The following is a 6,270-nucleotide window of genomic DNA, read 5'->3' as shown; positions in this document are numbered from 1 at the left end:
TTGAGAAAGCGCCACAATGCTTTCCACAGTGGTTGCACCATTTTACACTCCCACCAACAGTGAATAGGGTTCCAATCTCTCCACAACCTCGCCAGCATTTGTTGCTTGCTGTTCTGTTAAATTTTGCTAGGTTTCTAATATGTACTTTTAAAAACACGTACAGTAGGAAGAAGACATCTCACTCCTATCTCGCCACAATTTCCTTCCTGGTTAAATCAACGAACAGTCACTTTTTGGACCAAAATCGTTTGTACCGCTCCACATCAAAGTCATCCTTGACTTCTGGCTCCTCTTTCTTCTCTTTGGATTTGGCCTCCCGTTTCCGGTAGCGAGCCTTTCTCTCTTCAGGAGACAGGGTGTCGAGGTCTATAGGCATCACCAGCATGCGTCGTGGCTCCCTGTAGCGGATGTGGATGGTGGCACCATCTTGCTTCACTAAGAGCACTGGATAGAGGCGTGCATAGGCCTGCCTGTGGAGCCGTGTGAGTGATGCCCTGTTGCAGTCAGCCCGCCCAAGGGATGTGTGCAGGTGACAGGATGAGGTGGCAGCTCTCTGCATGAGACTCTGCCGCAGAAGGCCAGACATGCTTCCCACAGCTGCCATTCCTCCTTAGACACGTGGAGGTAGTCGCTGACCTGACGTGTGACCTGGCGGTCACAAAAGTGTCACCACTGCCGTGCCTCTTGTTGAAATGCCCGCGAGGTCGAAGAAACTAAACCTTTAGGAAACGATGCAGAACGCGAAGCCTGAACCTTCACCAGGATTGCGCTTGCTCACTGCTTACGGAATGTGGAGGCCGGCAGGAATTCAGGCTCCGCCTCTGATCGGCCAGCCTCTTCCTATTTCTCCCACTTCCGCGAGTATTCGAGTGTGAGTCGCTTGCGTGCTGACGTTAGGTGCGTGCCCTTGTCTGGCAGTCGAGGAGACCCCGCGCAGTGCTGCCAACGCCCCGGCGGAGAAGCTGAGGTGAGTGCGGGGCTCAAAGCTCCCTTCGGGAGTGACTCTCCCGTCGGCCCCGTCCTCGGCGTGTCGCCCGCTTGGGTACACCCGGTCTCGGGGATCGTGGGACGCCCCGGGGAGCGGAACGCGAGGGAGTGCCGAGCTCGTGCTGCGCCCTCTGGGCGATCGCGGGTCCGGGTTCTGTAGCGAAGCTGAGGGGAGGGAGGCGGCGGCGGGGAAGACGAAGGCGCACACCTTCGGGAGGCACCGGGCTGGTGCTCTGGGTGCCGGGCTGAAGGTGCAGGCGGGGCCGGGCTGTCACCGGGCAGCGGCGGAAGGACGGGGTCACACCCATCCCGGCCTCCCGGGCTCCCCTCCCCCTCCGGCTCGGTCCCGTGTCCCGGAGGGCGGGCGTCTGGGCTCGACGCCTTTGCCCGCGGGGGACGCTCACGAGCGCCCGAGGGGCAAGGGGTGTCGGCCGCTGGGTGAGAAAGCTGAGCGCTGCCGCTGCGCTCCGACTTCGACTTCCTGCTTCGCCGGGCGCCGCCGCGGACATTTTGCGGCGGGCGCGGGGGGAGGGTAGCGGCTTTGCAGCCGCGGCGGGGAAGTGGCGTCCGTGGAGGGGGCTGCTCGCTGACTGTCCCGGCTGGTGCCTGCGACGCCCTTCCCGCCGCAGCCTCTCGGCTCGGCGGCTCGTCCCTGCTGGGTGGGTCCGTCTCCCTTTCTCTGGTATCCTTTTTCCTGAGTTCCTAATACCATTTCCGTTCGCTTCTCCAACATCTAACACTCTTCCTCGGTTATTCAGCTGAAGGCTTCCCCTTCAGGGAGTTACCTAACCACCACCCGAAACTGATGTTCGGCTGTTTGCTCAATTCCTCTTAGTAAGGGGAAATTTTCTTTGTTCGTTTGTTTGCCCCCCTCCCCTTTAAAAACCTAGAGAAATGCAGTGTGGAAGATTACGTCATCGCAATATAAGGCGTGAGAGTTTTAACTCCTACAAGTCAGGGGCTCACTAATCTTCTGAGACCGCATTTTAAAGCTTTAGTTGGACGCCCAGTGATTTATCCCGCCTGCTTCCCAACTTAGACGTAGATTTTTTTTTTAAACTCATGTTACTTGAGATCGTGGTTCAGTAAGATACATCAGAAGGAAAGGTTTAAAATAGCAAGATTAGGTTGTGACCGAAAATGAAACGTAAGCCACTTGGTGTTATAACTTTTAAAGAGCCCTGACAGTACGTGAATGAAGCACACTTACTTGTGGATTCATTTTTGGCCCCGAGATGACTTCACAGGCCTGAATAATTTATCCCCTATCCTTATTTGCTACTAAGTAAAAGGCAGTCCTTATAAAGGATTGGTCTCTTAGGTTCTCTGATTAAAAGCTCCTTCTGGATTTTTAGCCGAAAATACCAGATGAGTGATATTGTTGGACTTTATGATCAGGTTTTGTTTCCGAAATGTGAGATAAGTTGTAAATTTGATATTCTTCCTTGTTTAGAGTACAGTAGCACAGCAAAATGTTAGCATTGTACAGCAGATGAGTTCCAGTTGTGTAATGAATGCATTGTTACAAGAGTTCATGTTGGAACAAGTACTTTTCTATTGTTTTTTATTTGTATAGAGAAAATAGGTTGCTTATTAAAAAACCTTTTTAAGTAGTGATAGGTTTAAATGATCTTTCTCAAGTGTGTGGATATTGCATGCATACAGCTTTTGTGCATGGATTTTTAAAAAAGATTTATTTGCTCTACAGTTGGGCCTTATTTTTTGAGTCTTCTATATTTAATATATTGCTTTTTTGTATTGTTGTGTACTACCAACTGGTACAGGAGGAGATTGCCTCCTCATCCTCCAGGAGAGCATCTGGTGGATTTGAACCGGGCCTCTTTTTGATTTCAGCATAACTTCTTGCCACTAGGCCACCAGAGCTCCTGAATCTTTTATATTTAAAAGAGAACTCAGGTAGCTTAGTGGTAAGGAGTTACCAACCCAAAGGCACTCAGTTTGGATCTGCCAGCTGCGCTGCAGGAGAAAGATGGGTAGTCTCCTCGAGTGGGGTTTAAAGCTTCTGAAAACACCCAGCTATGTGTCACTTCCAAACTCACATGATTGTTGTGATTGTTATGTGCCATCAAGTTGCTTGCGACTCATAGCGACCCTATGTACAACAGCCCTAAACCCTGCTCTCTATCCTGTGCCCGACAGCCCCAGAATCCTTGCCCCCAAGGAGCAGCCTGGTTTAACCCTCTCCTGGATGAATCTGTTTTCTTGGCAGTCCTTGGTACATTCAGTACTCTTCTCCAGCACCACAGCTCAAAGGCATCAATTCTTCTATCCTCCTTAGTCATTGTCCAACTCTCTGATGCATAACAAATGATTGCAAAGACCATGGCCTGTATCACACACACCTTAGTATTCAGAGTGACACCATTGCTCTTCAGTACCCTAGAGAGGTCCCTAACAGCAGACTTTCCCATCGTAATGTTTTTTGATTTCCTGGCTACTGTTGCCAAGAGTGTTTAAGTGGACATAACAACTATATTAAGAGGGTGTTCTGATGTCCTAGTCTCTAAGGAGTGGTGCTGCTAACCTACTCAGATGGTGTGAATTTACTAGCAGCTTCTAGAGAGAAAGATGGTCAACCTTCTTTTATGCAATTTCTCAGCTCTTTTTGCTATCAAGTTGCAGCCTACTAATAGTTGACCCATTTTAGGTGATTACTGATCTTTAGCTCATAGAACTGGGGGATTCGAACTGCCTGAGAGATACGGGCTTTGTTGTAGCAGTGCAACACCCTATGGACTAGGCCACCAGAGCTCCCTTTGTGCAGTTTAAAGGCTTGGAAATCCTCAGTGGGAGAAAGATGATCAGTCTCCTCCATTGGGATTTAGTGCCTCTGCAAACCTGCTGGAGGGGCACCTTTGGGTCAGTTCCTATTCAGCAGTACATAACAATAAATAATTACTTAAGGGCTCATAATATTTTGTTAATCTTATAAACCAATCTCATGTGGACAAAAGGTGAACATTGGAGTGACTTCAGTTCCAAGTTCAAAGGGTATCTTAAAATGATAGTCCCAAGGGTTTACCTGGTCTCCATTGGTTCAGTAAATCTGGCTTTTTTTAAAAAAGAAATTTAAGGTTGGTTCTACATTTTCTCCTTTCCTATTCAGGATTTTCTGTTGTGTCCCTGGTTGAAAGGTCAGTCATGGTAGCTACACATCTCATTCTTTTGGTCTTGAGCTAGACAAGGCCATTATTCATGTGGACTATTAATCCTGTGGACTAACTTCATTTTTAGTCTTTGATTTCCTTCATTTTTGTGCCAAGTGAGTAGAGATTAGTAATTGTATTTTAGTAGTCCATTTGCACTTTTATGGACTGTTGGAAAAACATATGGTTTTAAAAATTATTGTAGCCATAAAATAATTTTATTTAGCTACCACATTTGAGAAACTTTAGCAGTTTGCCTATTTAGAAGTCAAGCGATAATTTTGTTTAAAAATGTAATTGTAAACACATTTATTTATTGCTTTGTATTTTTTTTTCCTTTCTTTTTTTGAGAACAACCTAAACAACTAATGAAAACTTTAGGCTACAGGGCCTTTAGAAAGGAGGGAATGATACTATTAACTAACTCTCCATACAGGAGTACGATACATTGCCCTATTTCTGAAGGGCTCTATTTTAGGCTTTTATGATGATACTTTATTAATTTTTCTAGTTATATTTGTTATCAACCGCCCTAGTATGCTGATAAGTTCTATGAGGGCAGGCCTTTGTCCTGCCTGGCATGGTCACTTGGATGTTCTGCCACCTAGAATAGTATCAAACACAAAATATGGTTTAAGAAATACTTGTCGAATGAATTTGATGTTTGCATGTTTCATTAGCTTTTGTACTGTGTTTCTTAAGATTTCTTTTGAACTTGGTCAGCTGTATTCATGTTTAGGCTGATTGAAGTAGATTACTAAGCAACAACCACCACCCTTAATTGACTTGATCCATCTGGTTAAGACCATTCTATATTTTTATTATATGGACAATTTCCTTATTATTTTTTTCTATTTGCAAATAGTGACTTATTTTCTGCTACTTCTTCCTTTCTCCAGTATCATATTCCTATTTGTGCTCTGCTTTGACACTTACCAGTTTCTACTTTTAGTTACTCAACTCTTCAGTCCAAAGTATCTTTGCTAAAGTGATTTTCATTACTTGTCATTTCAGCTGTGTTTGTTAGTGCTCCTGTTATAAATCTGAAGTGTCAAAACTTGACTTGTCATGCCTGGGACATTGGTTCTTTTTTTTTTTTTTTTTAAACTTGTTGTGTGCCTTTGTATCGGATCCGACCGGCACAGGAAATTTCCCCTCCTTCTCCAGCAGAGTGTCTGGTGGGACATTGGTTCTTTTTTTTTTTTTTTCTTTCTTCATCTACCTTGCTCTTCTCTCTTTTTTTAAATTATTATTAATTTTAGTAAACATTTACTGAGATTTTGGATTTCCATTCATTTATTGCCGCACTTTTCTCCTTACCATCTCCCACACCAGTTCGCTCTCCTCTCCTCTCCGAAAAGGGAAAAAAAATTCCTTCGTTGGTATACAATTCCCCCATCCCTTCCCCCCCACCCTGAGTACACTTCTCTATGCTACCTTAATTCTGGGTTCCTGTGCTAACCATAATACTCAAACATATATTGCCTCTAATCTGTTCTTTCCCTCATCTGTTTCAATACCCTTTCAATCTGTTTATCCAGTGAGACTTTGGTTCTTAAGCAGTTTATTCAGTAAGGTGAAATCCAGCTGAGGAATAGTTCAAAGAGTATGATCAGGATAATTCATATAGTTGTTAATGGATACAAAATTGCCATTTAGCTGTTCCAATGTAAAAATGTTTACTGCTTTGCTAAAATATACTATTTCTCTAGTCTAAAGGGAATTTTTTTATTTTTCAGTAAACTTTATTTTAATGAAAGTTTACAGACTTTGGATTTCCATTCATTCATTGTTGCACCCTTTCCTCCCTATCCAGTTCTCCCCCCACAAAGGGAACATTTAAATAACTAAAATCTAGCTTCATTTATCTGCTATCCTGAAAAAAATTAATTTTCAAAGACTAGATTGAATTTGGGTCATTGGTCATTCATGGGTAGAATTCTCCCTTTCAGGCAGGAGACTTGGGATTGATTCTCTCAGTGTTTTTGGCATAACCACCTGGAGTCCTGTCACTGGAGGTCTCATTCATGTTACTGTGATGCTGAACAGGTTTTTGTAGAGTTCCCAGAATAGATAATGAGGAAGAAAGATCGGGTGATCTACTACTTTTATTATT

At 44.5% G+C, this 6,270-nt stretch overlaps 1 protein-coding gene and 1 pseudogene across 1 annotated transcript in view; one reads left to right on the top strand and one right to left on the bottom strand.

The window, feature by feature from the left end:
- Window positions 1-226: 226 nt before the first annotated feature.
- LOC102844016 lies at window positions 227-604 on the bottom strand (annotated as a pseudogene).
- A 315-nt stretch (window positions 605-919) lies between these two features.
- LOC102843350 (cell division control protein 42 homolog) overlaps window positions 920-6,270 on the top strand; it is a 30,464-nt gene continuing 25,113 nt past the window's right edge. The window contains exon 1 of the mRNA XM_006883552.1: window positions 920-967. The gene's annotated coding sequence lies outside the window, so the exon portion shown is untranslated. The remainder of the gene's footprint in view (window positions 968-6,270) is intronic.

This window comes from Elephantulus edwardii, unplaced genomic scaffold, assembly GCF_000299155.1.
Source record: "Elephantulus edwardii isolate Elephantulus edwardi_28Jun2011 unplaced genomic scaffold, EleEdw1.0 scaffold00028, whole genome shotgun sequence".
In the NCBI taxonomy this organism is placed as follows: Eukaryota; Metazoa; Chordata; class Mammalia; order Macroscelidea; family Macroscelididae; genus Elephantulus; species Elephantulus edwardii.
This window is presented reverse-complemented; position numbering and strand designations above follow the sequence as displayed.